General features: G+C 41.2%; 8 non-coding genes across 8 annotated transcripts; 3 read left to right on the top strand and 5 right to left on the bottom strand.

The window, feature by feature from the left end:
• The first annotated feature begins 2,006 nt into the window (after nt 1-2,006).
• On the top strand, nt 2,007-2,079 carry TRNAF-GAA (transfer RNA phenylalanine (anticodon GAA)). Its single transcript has one exon. It is a non-coding gene; the product is annotated as a tRNA-Phe (tRNA).
• Nucleotides 2,080-3,709: 1,630 nt separating this feature from the next.
• On the top strand, nt 3,710-3,783 carry TRNAI-AAU (transfer RNA isoleucine (anticodon AAU)). The gene has a single exon. It is a non-coding gene; the product is annotated as a tRNA-Ile (tRNA).
• A 694-nt stretch (nt 3,784-4,477) lies between these two features.
• On the bottom strand, nt 4,478-4,550 carry TRNAK-UUU (transfer RNA lysine (anticodon UUU)). Its single transcript has one exon. It is a non-coding gene; the product is annotated as a tRNA-Lys (tRNA).
• A 477-nt stretch (nt 4,551-5,027) lies between these two features.
• On the bottom strand, nt 5,028-5,100 carry TRNAR-ACG (transfer RNA arginine (anticodon ACG)). Its single transcript has one exon. It is a non-coding gene; the product is annotated as a tRNA-Arg (tRNA).
• Nucleotides 5,101-6,242: 1,142 nt separating this feature from the next.
• On the bottom strand, nt 6,243-6,324 carry TRNAS-CGA (transfer RNA serine (anticodon CGA)). Its single transcript has one exon. It is a non-coding gene; the product is annotated as a tRNA-Ser (tRNA).
• A 1,683-nt stretch (nt 6,325-8,007) lies between these two features.
• TRNAV-AAC (transfer RNA valine (anticodon AAC)) lies at nt 8,008-8,080 on the bottom strand. Its single transcript has one exon. It is a non-coding gene; the product is annotated as a tRNA-Val (tRNA).
• A 3,783-nt stretch (nt 8,081-11,863) lies between these two features.
• Nucleotides 11,864-11,937, bottom strand: TRNAT-AGU (transfer RNA threonine (anticodon AGU)). The gene has a single exon. It is a non-coding gene; the product is annotated as a tRNA-Thr (tRNA).
• A 4,644-nt stretch (nt 11,938-16,581) lies between these two features.
• TRNAI-AAU (transfer RNA isoleucine (anticodon AAU)) lies at nt 16,582-16,655 on the top strand. Its single transcript has one exon. It is a non-coding gene; the product is annotated as a tRNA-Ile (tRNA).

Raw genomic sequence — 16,655 nt, 5'->3', positions numbered from 1 at the left:
CTCAAATTCATTCCTTTTTATGGCTGAGTAATACTCCATTGTATATATGTACCACTACTTCTTTATCTGTTCATTTGTTGATGGTTATCTAGGTTGTTTCCATGTCCTGGCTATTTTAAATAATGCTAAAAGATATTGTTACTTAATTTTAAGTTAAAGAAATTAAGATAGTATAATTTTAGTGTAAAGACAAACATAGACCTATGTGGCAGAATAGAAAGTCTAGGGAAAAACAGACACATATACAGTTCCCTGTTTGATGACAGGAAGACAGTGCAATTCAGTAGGGGAAAAAATTGACTTTTCAATATATAATGCTGGGTTAATTGAAATCATATATTAAAGAAAATGAATTTAATACTTATCTCACACTATACATAAATTCAAAATGGAATATAATTTTAAATGTTAAAAATAAAATACTTAAACTTCTAGACAGAAACATAGGAAAACAACTTCATGACTTTAGTGTAGGCAAATATTTCTGAACTAGGATGCAAAAAAGCACTAACTGTAAAGGTTGATAAATTGGACTTCATTAAAATTAAAAAGCTCAAAATACAAAATTAGGAGAACTAAAGATGTACCACAAATTGGGAGAACTTATTTGCAACACATATCTGACGAAGGACTTGTATTCACAATAACATAAGAGCCAACTCATTGGAAAAGACCCTGATGCTGGGAAAGATTGAAGGCAGGAGGAGAAGGGGACGACAAGAGGGCAAGATGATTGGATGGCATCACCAACTCAATGGGCATGAGTTTGAGCAAGCTCCGAGAGATGGTGAAGTACAGGGAAGCCTGGCATGCTGCTTTCCATGAGGTTGCAGAGTTGGACACGACTGAGTGACTGAACAACAAATGAACTACAAACTCAATTTTTAAAAAACTGGCAATCAACCCAATTTCTTAAATAGGGAAGAACATATGGGAAGATGTAAAATATCATAATCATCAAAAATACAAGTCAAACTCACAAAGAACTATCACTACATCCTGGCCTGAGTAGCTAAAATGAAAATGACAATACCCAGTATTGGCTAGACTGTGAAGCAACCGGAAGCCTTATATGTTGCTTTCGGTAGTGTGAACTGTTCCATACATTTGGAAAATAGTTTCCAGCTGGTAATAAAGTTAAACACACATATATCCTGTAGACCAGCAATTCCACCTTTACATCTATATATCTGTCTAATAAATCAATGATTATGTTCATCTGAAACTATGCACAAGAAAGTTCAGTATTTTTTATAATAACCACAAATTGAAAGCCAAATGCCTATCAACGTTAGAGTGGATAAGTAAATTGTGGTACAACCATAAAAATGGAAGTTTATAAATAGGAACTGCTTTTAACTGCTTTAAGAAAAAACAGATGAATCTCAAAGACAATATTGAGTGAAAGAAGCCAGACATAAGAATGCAGAGTCTACTTGATTCAATATGTATACAGTTTAAAAACAAATGAGAGGGAACATGAGGGAGCATGCATGGTGACTAAGTGGTGTAAACTTGTAAAGATCATCATGCTGTGCACTTAAAACGTGGGTGCTTTACTGAATATAACTTATACTTTATTTTTTTTTTAACTTACACTTTAATAGAATAGAAAGGAATAAAAATGACTGAAAGAATAGAAGATACTTAAGCGTCAAGCTAGAAATGATCTCGAACAGTGTTGTCTTGAGTTCTAGGAAGCTTACCACTCCAACAGGAAGCTATGAATCACCACGCCCCTTTGGCTCTCCAATTCATATCCTTAAGAAACATACATAAATTTTCTTTTACCACTCTGTTCTTTTGATCCTATCATAACTCAGAAAATTTGGAGATGTTTTCTCATTGTCTTATTTTTTGTTGTTACAATTATTTCTGGAAGGGGAAGTGTATTATGTTTTCAGAAAATAAGACAAAAGGTTTTCTTACATTTTTCTGAAATGAAGGAAGTAGTTAAGAAAAGACTATTTAAAGAGAGTAGTTGTTGAGTCGGTGACCAACGGGTGGCCGAAATAGCTCAGTTGGGAGAGCGTTAGACTGAAGATCTAAAGGTCCCTGGTTCAATCCCGGGTTTCGGCAACTGCTTTCTTACCCTTTTGTAACGCGAACTAAGAGATACTGACGCCAAACTAAATGTCCATAGTCTTCAAATATACAATATAATAAGCCTATAGTGCCTTTTATATGCTGAGGAGTTGCATACATTTACCCTTAGTTTCTATGGCAAAACGTAATTCTGTGCCTATACACATTAATTCTTTCACAACTACCAGTAATTCCTTAAGGTAAAGAGGGGAAAAAACCCAAAGCAAAACACTTAATGCTTTATTTAGTTATGTATTTAGATGTTATTAAAGGCATCTATAAGAAGCAGGGCACGAGCAATTTCAATTGTCCCTTATTTACAGTAATTCTTTCGGAGTTCAAATAGCTAAAACACGCTCATTCTTTAGCGATGGCTTTCTAAGTGAACATCAGGGGTCTATACACACATTTTGGAATGTAGAAGAATCCTCAAAAGCCAGAGGGTAGTTGATTTTGAAAAGTACAGAGGACGTGGGACTGCCCAAGAGTTAACAGATTTCGTTTCCCTGACTTTTGAGCACCTGTAAACCTTACCAGGACAAGAGCTCTTAAAGATTAGAGAAGTAAAACCTAGAAGACTGGCGGGACTTGAGCCTTTAACTGTTGAATACTTAACCAACCATTAGCAACTCACACTTCCCCCTTGCACCAGCGTCGGCTTAAAAATCAACAAAAATCATTACTTGTTGATTCATTTAGCTTTAAATGAATATATTCGGTGAAAATTTAACTAGGGGTCCGGTCAGCAGAAAAGTTCAAAAAGTAGGGGGAAAAAACAAAACAAAACCCAAAACAACCAATGCAACCCTAGGAAATATAAAAGGACATTTCCCTAGGCTGCAGGAGATTCCTTCAACTTTAGGTGATAAAAACTATAGCCTCCCCGAGGGCCAACGAGCTCATCTCACTCTATCTTCTCCAACCTCGTGCTTGGATCCTTCCATTCGCAAAATGGAAGATGAGTGATACAGAGAACGCACTGTACCATGGGTGAAAATTTTAATACCAACTTGAAAACATTAGGTCTCTAAGTTACAAATTATTTGCAATTTGTGATCCAGTGCTGCTGCTGCTAAGTCACTTCAGTCGTGTCGGACAATGTGCGACCCCATAGACGGCAGCCCACCAGGCTCCCCCGTCCCTGGGATTCTCCAGGCAAGAACACTGGAGTGGGTTGCCATTTCCTTCTCCAATGCATGAAAGTGAAAAATGAAAGTGAAGTCGCTCAGTCGTGTCCGACTCTTAGCGACCCCATGGACTGCAGCCTACCAGGCTCCTCCATCCATGGGATTTTCCAGGCAAGAGTACTGGAGTGGGGTGCCATTGCCTTCTGCATTAGGGACATGTTTTTAAAAACGGAAGGCTCCCTTCATCCACGATTCAAGATCCTATTACAGTGCTTTTTCTACAAATAAACTAGGCTCTACTTCTGCACAAAAATTTCTCCGTGAATTTTCTAGTCCAAATACGAAGAATTGAAATAGTATAGATTCCTTATTAAAATCTGTGAATGTGGTCTGAGGGAGAGGAATAAAAAGAAATTATTATTTAAAAAAAATTTTTTTTACACCAAAACAAAAATGTAAACCAATCTACTTTAATAAAAGACAACTATTCTCGCTGTGGCCGGTTAGCTCAGTTGGTTAGAGCGTGGTGCTAATAACGCCAAGGTCGCGGGTTCGATCCCCGTACGGGCCATTGGGCTCGGTTTTGGACTTACAATACCCGCTAGGTGGACCTTTACAACACACGGTTATTACAATCTGAGGCCCAGAAGCTTAAACGTTTCCCTCGTGGTGGTGAATTTTACCTGCGGTGTAGAGCCAGGATACAAGTTACACATTCGGAAATCTAGCCACCTATAAAGATCCTCTTTTGGTTTAGTTTGAGGAATTCTCCCTCACTTGGCAGTCATCTCCCCCAACGTCTCTGTTCCGCCTCAACACAGAGAAAGAGGCAAATCTGTTCTCTTTGGAGATGCCGCTCCAAAGCTACCTTTCCACGCCTTCCTTACACGCTCATCTTCTTTTAAAAATTAGTGGGGAGGGCATTCCTCTTGGTTCTTCTGTTGACTTTGAGGTCCGGTTTCCCAGCTCCTGTGTGTGTCCGTAAGATTGACGTTTCCGGCTGGTGGGGTAGATACCGGGGGTGAGGCGCACCGTCTGGGCCTCAGGGGTGTGTGCGCTAAGCCTCTTCAGTAGAGTCGGACTCTGCGACCCTATGGACTCTAGCCTGCCGGCTCCTCTGTCCTTGGGATTGTCCAGGCAAGAATACTGGAGGTCCTCCTCCAGGGAGTCTTCCTGACCCAGGAATGGAAGCCGCGTCTCCGATGTCTCCTGTGTTGGCAGTTCGGTTCTTCACCACTAGCGCCATCTGGGAAGCAAAACAGAAGCGCCCGAACGGGGACTTGAACCCTGGACCCTCAGATTAAAAGTCTGATGCTCTACCGACTGAGCTATCCGGGCTCACGACGGAGCCTTCTCATCCTGCGGTAAAAAACCTCTTGCATCGCGTCTCTACCACACTTCTTGACTCAGCATTTCCATAGGAGATGTCTCTTTTTGCCAGTAGCTATGCGAGGAAAGAACTTTGCAGGATGGTCTTCAGAGTGAGGACTCTTCCCAATGGGAAAAAAAATACTGATGCAGAAGATACGGGTAGGGAAAATTTTTTTTTTTTTTCGTTTTTCTTTGAAGTTTTGATGATGTAAAAACCTCTCTTCCAATGGTCTTTTTCAGTCAGTCACTTTTCTCATGTTCAAGAAGCGATGAAAAGTAGGAAGAACAGCTTTCTGGATGGCTCCTTTGATGATTCTCAAGTCTTTTTCAGACTCAACGGACGGAAAATGAAGGATCAGTTCCACGAAAATACATACGAAGGACTTAAAAAGGACTTTCCTTTAGAAAAGAGTACCTAGAAGGGGGAAAAAAAAGTCAGCCTAACGAGCCAGCCAGGAGTCGAACCTAGAATCTTCTGATCCGTAGTCAGACGCGTTATCCATTGCGCCACTGGCCCTCGCCGTTTAGGCTGTCCTCATGTTCATATTTTCATCATTATCCGCAGTTTATGCCAACCAAAGAAATGATTGATTTTTAAGAATCTAGTAAGGGGTTAAAACCAGAGACTAAATTGACTTCGGGAAAGCATGATTTCTTTCCTGGTTTGGTTCCATAACATAGATTTACAGAAAGTGCTTTCTTTGAAAATAATGGGGAGTCTTCACTTACTTGCTGACTATGCATTGAAGATTGTTTACTTGTTTGCTGCTTAGTATGAAATCTCTGTGGACTCAGTTATCTATTTCTTATTCCACTTCAAATCCTGTCTTACCCAGCGTATATTAGTGCTAGTTTTGAGGTCTTCATTCCCCACCCGCCCCCCAACACACACACACCGTTTTTTCCTGCAGAATGTTCATCTGCCCTCAAAATCCTATAAGGAGACAAGGATTCAATAGAAATATACATTTTAAGAATCTCATGTAACAAACTCAGAAAACAGAATAAAATTTGCTTAAAAATGTACTTAGCTGTTCAAAGTAGGCAAAACAGCTGAAAATGCAAAAGTGCTTTAAAAGAGTAGTTTAGTACGTTGAGCAGGAGACAAGACTTTGTATGGTTTTGAACTTCAAAACAATGTGAGAATTTAAAAATATATTCTCTCTGTGCCTCAATTTCCTCGTTTGTATAAAAGGCTTTCTCTTAAAGAGAGCGTGGCAAATACCGTGGAGTATTATCTTCCATTTTTACGGCTCTCACCTGCAGCCGCTGGTATCAGGACAAACACTGAAGATGGTTGCCTGGGAATGATTTCAAGTAGCTGCAGCTCTCTATAATCGCAAAGAGAAACCATTTTCCAATGTCTCCTCTGTTCACTTTGCTACTGTGATCACTCTTAAAGGCTTAACAAACCATCTCAACGAAGCCAGTATTTTTGAACGCGATCCAAGCCTCTTGTGGACAGTGGGTAGGCTGGACTCTGGATGCTCACAGAGGCTCAGACTATGAAAGGGAACTCTGACACTCTAATCTGGCTGGCGCCCACTTTCTAAAAATGTCAGAACTGCCTTTCAAGGGATTTTTCTGCATGCATGCTGCGTGGGACGGCAGTAAATTATCTGTAAATTTCAAGAATCAAGGATATACCGAAAACGAGAACGCTGTGAGCAGGATTTGAACCTGCGCGGGGAAACCCCATTGGATTTCGAGTCCAACGCCTTAACCACTCGGCCATCACAGCTTGGCAGGACAGGTTTTATTTATTCGACTAAAAGCAAGTATTCATCCTTTCCCTGCAAGGTTAGAAGAAGAGAGGATCACCGGTTTCTGAGTGTCCGCAAGAAGACCTTCTCCAACCCCAGGCTTTCATATTTCACTTAGTGACAGTTTCAACTTTTCAGGTCTTTAAGCAGAAAAAAAAAAAAATCTTGGCAATATTCTTCAAATTTTCTTTCATTCCGTGGATGTGAGGAAATTGTCTTGTTCTACCTTCAAAATGTATTTAGATGTGAAAAACTTCTCACCCCTCCGACTGCTACAGCCCTGCTCCAAGAAAGCTTCATCTCCTTTCTGCCTCCTTTTGCCTTTATCTAGTCAAAATATCCAGAATATGGGATCTGGTGTGACTTAACCTCAAAGATAAAAATCAGTTAAATTCCCCCCAAAAGTCTGAAAGAATTCACATCAGAAAGATTCTGAGAATCCTCTTAGTCTACTGGTGGGACTATTGGGGGCGAATTCTGGGCCCCAGCTTCCCTTCCGGAGAGCCCAGTCTCTGTCGCCCCCTTGTGGTCACTGAACGCAGGCGCGGTTGTAAATTGAGCTAAACACTCTGGAGACAAAAGTGTCATTTCCCTGAATGTGGGTCGAGTGGAAGCATGCTATTTCTTGTGTTATGCCCATTCCAAAAGAAAAACCACCCCTCTAAAGTGACTTCTAGCAAAATATATCATGAAATACACACAAACAAGCCACCAAACTTTTCAACTTTTCTTATTTCCGGGAAATCCCTCAAACTGCTGGTACGTAACTGATTTCAGGAATGCTCCAGATCCTTCCTTTCATCCGAGACCGTTTCCGCCTGCTGGCCTCCCACTTAGGGCGGAGCTGGATGCCAGATGCTGAGTTTTAGGAGAACGTCGAATTTGATTCCGCTGAAGAGGAGGCTCCCCGCATCAGCCAGGGCCGGGAGTCGGCCCTGGGCCTGGGAGGGCTGGGGGTGAGAGGTGGGGGGGTGAGCGGGGCGAGGGGGGACGGGTCTGGCATGTTCCACTGCGGTTGAATAGCCTAAAATCTAGCCCCACGGGGAAACAGTCCCAGAGGATCTTTCTGGGCTGGTGGGAACGGAGGGGAAGGGCGCTCCCAAACATGCAGGTAAGAGCCTTCTTTCTCCAGTACAGATACCCGGGGAGTTTTTGTGGACGGGCATCTCCTGTTATCCATCCCTCCACCCCAGCTGCTCCCCACAACTGTTCTTTCCCCATCTACGCCTGATGAGCTTTGGAACTACTGGATGGTACTAATAGGAGTAATAACTGAACCTTTGTGCGATCGCTGTCTGGTTTCGAAGTGAAGCACTTTTCTCCCTCTGAAGATGGAGAAAGTCACTTTGCAGAAAACCGGTTCTTCCGAGGGAGACTGTCGCCCGCGCGGCGCAGGCCCGCTGCTGCAGCGGTCTCCTCCGGTTGACCCCAGGTTGGCCCCTCGGTCCTTCTGGCAGGAGGACGCCGAGGGCGGGAGGGAGAGAGCGGGTGGGGAAGGGGAAACCCGGGCTTCAGGGCAGATGGCGTCCGGACAGCTTTTCGTTTTAAAGCTCTGGGCCTCAAAACAAGGGCAAATGTGGTTTTTGTTTTGAAGTCTGGTACCACAAAAACAATGTACAGAGATTTCCTACGGAAATGGAAAATGACGCTGAGGTGAAGCCTGTTTCCGCCCGGTTTCGAACCGGGGACCTTTCGCGTGTTAGGCGAACGTGATAACCACTACACTACGGAAACCAGACATGAAGGGTGAACAGGTGCCCTAGGTCCTCGAAATGTTTCCATTTTTCTTTCTTTTTTTTTCTTTTTAAAATCAATAATAAATATAAGTAGAAATGCGTTTACCAAACGTATCTACCACAATGTTCAGAAAAGCCTGTTTGAACAGCCAAAAAATTGGAATGGCCTTGAAGGCTTCCAGGAGAAAATGACACCAAATCTAAGACTTAATAGATGAAAAGAAGGATGATGGTTACAGGTTAGTAAGGGAATTTTTTTTGTTGGTAACTGAACGAAATGGGAATAATCTTTGGGGTAGAGGGGGTGGGAATCCAAGCATTTGAAGCAAGGCATGGAAAGAAATAAGACTAAATGGTGATTTATGGGCCAGATCAAAGGCAAGATGGATGTGCCTCCCAAAGAGGGGAAGGTATATTTCAATTTGAATCTGATGAGAGAGGGAGTGGAGACTAATCTTTAATTTTTGGAGTGTAAATGTCATCTATATCTACACTGAAAGTTTATTTTTTTTAAAAAAGTGTGATTTACATACATTAAAATGCTCTAAACTTAAGGGTACTTATAGCTCAGTGGGGGAAAACATGTCACAATTCATTGATTGAATAAGCTCAGCAAATACCAACCTGGATAAACATAAAGAAAACTATAACTAGCCAAATTATGTTGAAATTCTTGAAAAACAAAGATTAAAAACATCTTAAAAGCAGCTGGAGGGAAATGATACTACATCTCAGGTTAAGTAAAGATTAAATGGAATAAGAAATATTAATTCAAAGGAAGGTAGAAAAGGAGGAACAGAGAACAAGCAGGATAAATGGAAAACAAATAATGATGTCAACTTAGACCCATATATATATATATAATTGCTTTTAATGTAAATGGAATAAACAATTATAATGCATAAATGGGTTGGCTAAGTAGTAAAATAAAACAAAGAAAAACAAGAGCCTTTTGTGTCCTTCTTACAAGAAATAAACTTGAAAAATAAGACAACAGGTTGAAAATAAAGTGTTCGGGAGCTATGCAAACACCAACCATTAGAAACCTGATTGACAGAGGAGACATCAAAGTAAAAAGTAAGACCAAAGATAAAGAACATTTCATAATGGCAAAGTGATCAATTCAGCAAGAAGACATGTCAATTCTTATATAAAGCAAAACTGAGAAAACTAAAACAAGAACTACAATAAGCACAACTATGGTTGGTGATTTTAAAGATCACTTTTAGTAGCTGATGAGAAACTTACAGAAAAGAGGAAATCAGTAGGAATAGAGAGGATGAGCCGTAGCTAGTAACTACTCAACTTGACCTAGCTGATATTTATCACACAGTACATCCGACTACTGCAGAATTCTCATTATTTTCAAGTGCACATTAAACATACACCAAAACAAAAAGGGCCCCCAAACAAGTCTTAATAAATTTAAAAGGATTCAAACAATTTAAAAAAATGTTTTCTGACAATAACAGAATTAAACTTGAGGTCAATATCAAAATGATAACTAAAAAAATTCTAATACTGGGAAACTTGAGCAGTACACTTCTAAGTAAAATATAAGTACAATGGAAACTAGAAAATACTTTGAACTGAAAGAATAAAAATACAACAAACAACTAAAGTAGTGCTTAGAGGAAAATATATAAGTTTAAATGCATATATTAGAAAAAGAAGAAAGGTTTAAGACTGGGAAATTCTAGGGAAGAAATGATGTTTTGTATTTTAAGCCAGAGATATATGTCTTCTGGATTGAGAATGACTTCAGATGGCCAGTCTTAAAGACAGGGAGAACAGGAAGAGGTTGTTAGAGATTGTAGTGAAGAAGGTCCAAATAAGAACCAAGTAGATGAACAGAGAGAAAAACATCTCACGTATGTTGAATGTAAATCAGGAAGACTGTGATAATTTGACTGGTGGGGTAAGGCAGCAGGAAGAGTCAAGTTTAATAACAGATTTCCAGTGGAAATAATGATCAGTTGAGTTCATGGTGTATGGTGCAAGTGGTACTCATGTGAAATCCTGGTGGCAATGGAATTGTGAGTTTGAAATTAGGCAGAGACCTCTTTCAGACATGGATATTTTGAAAGATCAGCTCTAGGCAGGCAGCCAAGGAAGGGTCAGCTCCAGAGACTCCTCTTTCCCTAACATCTTCTCTCATCACCATGCCTTACTTTTCCACCTTTTCAAGGGACATTCCATTTGAATTTGTTCACCAAACTTTATCCAGTGTCCAACATGGGACGTGCATACCTGGACATGAAGAAGAAAGAACCACACAGCTGGCTTAAGACAATGTCAGTTGTACCCTCAGAGCACAAAAGAGGAGCTGTCCATTTGAGGATCCCAAGCCAGAGAACATTTAATGGGGAAGGAAGTTTGAATGAAGAGTAAGGTAGGTCAAGAAAGAAATAATAGTTCAACTAGGGAGAAGTCCCTTTAACAAAGACACAATTGAGAATGTCCATGACTTGTTTAAAACTGTTTTATAGAATAACAACCTTTAATCATTTAGACCTATTAAGTACTCAACACTTATAGAGGTACAGGATTTCACTGATTAGATTCAACTCCATTTTAAGAGATTCTTTAAAATGTCAGTCTTCTGACATATTTGCATTCCCGGATGCTCAACAAAGGAGTAATTAATCTGTTGGGCCATGACAATGAGAAGCAAGAAGGTACTTAGGGTGCAATCATTGCTTGTAGAATTCTGTGCACATTACTAAGTATGGGGAAGTGGACATTTGTAGAGTCTAATTATTTTAAGGTATATCTTAGAATGTCAAAAGAAACAGCAGATAAACAGAAACATCTTTGTTTTTAGGACTTAATGTCTTTATCAGAACTTTTATGTAAAAATCTGTCTAGAAAAACGTGTAAGACTTCATTTGTCTCTAAACTCTTGCTAGATGCTTTATATGCTTTGTCACTAACCACTCTTCTTTGTCACTAACCATATTCTTCTCTTTTCAAAAACTTCAGTGATGACCTAGAGTCCAGAATCACTTGAAAAGTAGAAACAGCTATTACAGTACTCAATTCAACATTTACATTAGGTTTCTTTGGGTTTTTTTTTAGCCCTTTCTCTTTCCCCCCTTACCTTCTTTAGGATGAGGCTAAGAGCAGAAATGCAAAAGACAATTGAAGGTTTCTTAGAAGTGGTGAGTAGCAAGAACAGATTCAATGACAGAGGATTTAAACTAATCACTTCTGACCATGGGTCTCTGTCTTCATACCCTATCCATTGTTCCTTAAAGATCTTGGTACTAATACTTCTACATATTACCTTGAAATTAGCAAAGCCATTAGCTATTTAAATAGTCTATTAAAAACAAAAACAAAAACAAAACTTGAGTTCCAACCCTACCCCAAGTGTATCTGAGGTTGCAAAAAATAATTAAAGCTCTCTAGCAATCAGACAAACGTAAAGGATATCTGAAAGGGCATGTATTTAAAGCTGATGAATCTCCTTCACTTGATTCCAATAATTAGACAAAGAGGAAAACCTCTGCTAGGCTAGGCTACCTATCCATTGCTAATATCATGATTCAGACAAATAATCGGAGTCCTTAAATTACTTCTGGTCTATGTGTCGGGAATGCTTCTCGGGATATTATTTACCCTTTTACCTCTGTCCTCTTCTACAAATTACCCCATTTTTCCCAAGCAAAGCTTAAGTCCTGAGTATTAGGATATTCATCCAGTGTCAATTCAAGTTAGCTTCTACTCACTTACAGAAAAATATTTTCTGAGGCGAAAATCGCGAAAACAGCACTCTGACAGGCCCCGCTGGGATTCGAACCCAGGATCTCCTGTTTACTAGACAGGCGCTTTAACCAGCTAAGCCACAGAGCCTGTCCTGGAAAGGCCTTTAGCTACACATTATTTGAACATAATTTCATATGTCTCTCTGCTATAATGAATTTAGAAATTGGGTTGCCGGATGATGAAAGAGGGAGAAAAAAAAAAGCAACCTTATGTCAGTCAAAGCCAAAGAAAAATGTTCTTTTGGAAGAATAAATACAGGTACTAGATTAAGATGACTATCTCCTCTTGAGAAACTGTTTCAGAGTGGACACCACTGGATTCAACTAGACTATAAACTCTGGCAACAGGGGTGTGTGTGCGGGGGGCGGGGCGGGGGGGTGTTGTATGAAGTATTAGGGGGTAGGGGAGTGTGTGTCAGAGACCTTTGTTGAAGCCCAAAAGAAAAAATGAAATGATCTTCTATTAACCATCATATTATTTTAACCACACCTGCTCTCTTCTATATTAGTGTGTTGAAGGAGGGGTTACTGGTCAAAGATACTGGTCAAAAGCATATATCTGACACAAGTTTTCTGAAAGAACAGTGGTGTGATGCACCTGTCAAATCACCCTCCAGAATGTGGCACTTATTTCTCCACTTCAGGAGTGTTGACTTCTAATGGCTTACAGCTGGGTTACTCTGGGCACTCTCCTGGTGAGAAAAGAGGAAACCTTGCTCAAGAGTACACCAACCCTTGAGTGTAGCTCAAATCCAGCCTCAATTTAGAATATTACTAACGGGCCATTTCAGGTTCAGATATCCTGGTAAGCTGAACTGAGGCTTCTTTTACAACAGCAAGTTCAACTTCTGCCTCTTCCTAATCTTGTTTCCTTCACCCTCTCATTGCAGTTGATTCTAAGAGTGATCCCAATAAGACTCTAACACCATCTTACACCAGGCTCAAGGAGAAGCAATTTGTTATCTCTGAGGAATTTCAGCAGCAGCCATCCTCAGAAAAGGCTGCAGAGGGGTGGAGGAGGAGGCAAGCTCTGGCCCTGGAGCCAGCCTCCCCTGGGTCACTGCTTTGGCATCTCCATCTCCATCTCAATGTTTATTTCCCAGGGAACTGAACTTTAACACTTCAGTCTACCATCTAAGTCTGACTAGGGCCCAGGTTCTCAAAACCCACTTAAACATACCAAGTACCTGAGTAGAATCAGAATGTCAGGTACTACTAATAATATTCTGCTATACAAACTTTCAGAATTTTCACCAAAGAACAAAACAAATGAAGAATCTACCAGTTGATTAAAAGATGTACAAAGTTAGTGAAAGGTGCTGAAGGGCCAGAAGAATCATTTAAATGTATGATATTAAAAGCAAAATTTTAGTGAAATGGAAAGCAAGAAAAAAATGGCAGATTCAGCCAACCAAAGAGTATGATTCCCATTTCCAGGAAAAAAAAAAAAAGTGAATACTAAGTTTTATATTAAAAACTTTATTTACTAGCAGTGCATATCCAAAAGAATCTATGTAATACACATAGATACATATGCAAACAGGTCAATTCAGTTCAGTCCCTCAGTCCAGTCCGACTCTTTGTGACCCCAGGGAGTGCAGCACCCCAGGCTTCCCTGTCCATCACCAACTCCTGCAGCTTGCCCAAACTCATGTCCATCAAGTCAGTGATGCCATCCAACCATCTCATCCTCTGTCATCGCCTTCTCCTCCTGCCTTCAATCTTTCCCAGCACCAGAGAAAGATTTTTCCAGTGAGTCAGTACTTTGCATCATGTGGCCAAAATATTGGAGTTTCAACCTCAGCCTCAGTCCTTCCAATGAATATTCAGGACTAATTTCTTTTAGGATTGACTGCTTTGACCTCCTTGCTGTACAAGGAACTCTCAAGAGTCTTCTCCAACACCCCAGTTCAAAAGCATCGGTTCTCCGGTACTCAGCGTTCTTTATAGTCCAACTCTCAAGTCCATACATGACTAGTGGAAAACCATAGCTTTGACTAGACAGACCTTTGTGGGCCAAGTAATGTCTCTGCTTTTTAATATGCTGTCTAGGTTGGTCATAGCTTTTCTTCCAAGGAGTAAGTGTCTTTTGATTTCATAGCTGCAGTCACCATCTGCAGTGATTTTGGAGCCCCCCAAAATAAAGTCTCTGTTTCCATTGTTTTCCCATCTATTTGCCATGAAGTGATGGGACAGGATGCCATGATCTTTTTTTGAATGTTGAGTTTTAAGCCAACTGTTCACTCTCCTCTTTCACTTTCATCAAGAGGCTCTTTAGTTGCTCTTCATTTTCTGCCATAAGGGTGGTGTCATCCACATATATGAGGTTATTGATATTTCTCCTTGCAATCTGGATTCCAGCTTGTGCTTCATCCAGCCCAGCATTTCACATCATGTACTCTGCATATAAGTTAAATAAGTAGGGTGACAATATACAGCATTGACATACTCCTTTCCCTATTTGGAACCAGTCTGTTATTCAATGTCTGGTTCTAAGTGTTGCTTCTTGACCTGCATACAGATTTATCAGGAGGCAGGTAAGGTGGTCTGGTATTCCCACTTCTTGAAGAATTTTCCACAGTTTGTTGTGATCCACAAAGCCAAAGGCTTTGGCATAGTCAATGAAGCAGAGTTTTTTTCTAGAATTCTCTAGGTTTTTTTGATGATCTGGTGGATGTTGGCAATTTGATCTCTGGTTCCTCTGCCTTTTCTAAATCCAGCTTGAATATCGGGAAGTTCAGGATTCATGTACTGATGAAGCTGGCTTGGAGAATTTTGAGCATTGCTTTGCTAGCACATGAGATGAGTGCAATTGTGCAATAGTTTGAACATTCTTTGGCATTGCCTTTCTTTGGGATTGGAATGAAAACTGACCTTTTCCAGACCTGTGGCCACTGCTGAGTTTTCCAAATTTGCTGGCATATTGAGTGCAACGCTTTCATTGCATCATCTTTTAGGATTTGAAACAGCTCAACTGGAATTCCACCACATCCATTAGCTTTGTTCATCGTGATGCTTCCTAAGGCCCATTTGACCTTGCATTCCAGGATATCTGACTCTAGGTGAGTGATCACACCATCGAGGTTATCTGGGTCTTGAAGATGTTTTTGTATAGTTCTTCTGTGTATTCTTGCCACCTCTTCTTAACATCCTCAGCTTCTGTTAGGTCCACACACTTTCTGTCCTTTATTGTGCTCATCTTTGCATGAAATGTTCCCTTAGTATCTCTAATTTTCTTGAAGAGATCTCTAGTCTTTTCCATTCTATTGTTTTCCTTTATTTCTTTGCACTGATCACTGAGGAAGGCTTTCTTATCTCTCCTTGCTATTTTTCGGAACTCTGCATTCAGATGGGTATATCTTTCCTTTTCTCCTTTGCCCTTAGCTTCTCTTCTGTTCTCAGCTATTTGTAAGACCTCCTCAGACAACCATTTTGCCTCTTTTGCATTTCTTTTTCTTGGGGATGGTCTTGATCACTGCCTCCTATCCAATGTCGGGAACCTCCTTCCATAGTTCTTCAGGCACTCTATCAGATCTAATCTCTTGAGTTTATTTGTCACTTTCACTGTATAATCATAAGGGATTTGATTTAGGTCATACCTGAATGATCTAGTGATTTTCCCTACTTTCTTCAATTTAAGTCTGAATTTTGCATAAGGAGTTCATGATCTGAGCCACAGTCAGTTGCCGGTCTTGTTTTAACTGACTGTATAGAGCGTCTCCATCTTCGGTTGCAAAGAATATAATCAATCTGATTTCAGTCCACTGGAGAAGGAAATGGCAAACCACATCAGTATTCTTGCTTTGAGAACCCCATGAACACAGGTCAGTTGACTTCTAAAAACACTACTATCCCTGACTTAACAGGAACAGTCGTGTTGGAAAGGAGGGAAGAAGTAGAATCCAGAAAAGAGCAGAGGGAGAATAGGGAATTAGCTCCTCTGCCGGCCCTTCCCTGGGTTGACCCCTGCCCGCAGGGTTCACCTCGCAGTTCAGCCTCTCGAAGGGGGTTTCCCGTCTCTTTTCACAGAGTTGCCCAACCCGGGCCTCCGCCCTTCCTCTCCTTTCAGATCCCAACGTTCCTCTCTGGTCCAGATAACTGACCTGACTCCCGACACCACTTGGTTTCGAGGTGGCCGGGTTAGAGGCTCTTGAGAAGTCATCCCCAAAGTTCTTTCCTCCCGCTGACCGCAGCCGCTCCGTCGGGCGCCACCACGTGTTTGATGACCAACACTGCAACACCAAGACACCTCGCCGCGCGCGGAGCGGAGACCTGCGGCTCACAGCTGCGGATTCCGGGTGGCGGGGCGGCAAAACCACCCAGAGGCCAGGCAGCGACAGGGTTCAGCTTCATGGGACCCGAGGCTTCCGAGGGAACTTAAGGATCTCCAGGAGTAGAGAGGAATCTGGATCTTGCGCGCCGGAGCCGAGTCCTTCGAGGCCTCTCGAGGCTTCATGGTCAGTTCCGTGATGCACCCGTCGCGGTCTCAGGAAGCCCTGCCTGGGGACGTTGGCTTGAATCTTCTCGGGTCAGAATCCGAAGTTTGAGAAAGTTTTAAGTTTTTCCGGAAGGACACTTTCTTGAGGCAGAATGAGAACCTTTTTCATTCATTTTCTTGGTCAATGAGGAAAGACGAGAAAAAGAATGGAAGCAACTTGTTCTTCCCACCGTAAACTGCAAAACAATGCTGTTTAAGTGTCATTTGTAATTTGAAAAGTGCGAATGTTGTCCTGGCCGGTTAGCTCAGTTGGTTAGAGCGTGGTGCTAATAACGCCAAGGTCGCGGGTTCGATCCCCGTACGGGCCA

This window comes from Dama dama, chromosome 7, assembly GCF_033118175.1.
Source record: "Dama dama isolate Ldn47 chromosome 7, ASM3311817v1, whole genome shotgun sequence".
NCBI classification, from domain to species: domain Eukaryota; kingdom Metazoa; phylum Chordata; class Mammalia; order Artiodactyla; family Cervidae; genus Dama; species Dama dama.
This window is presented reverse-complemented; position numbering and strand designations above follow the sequence as displayed.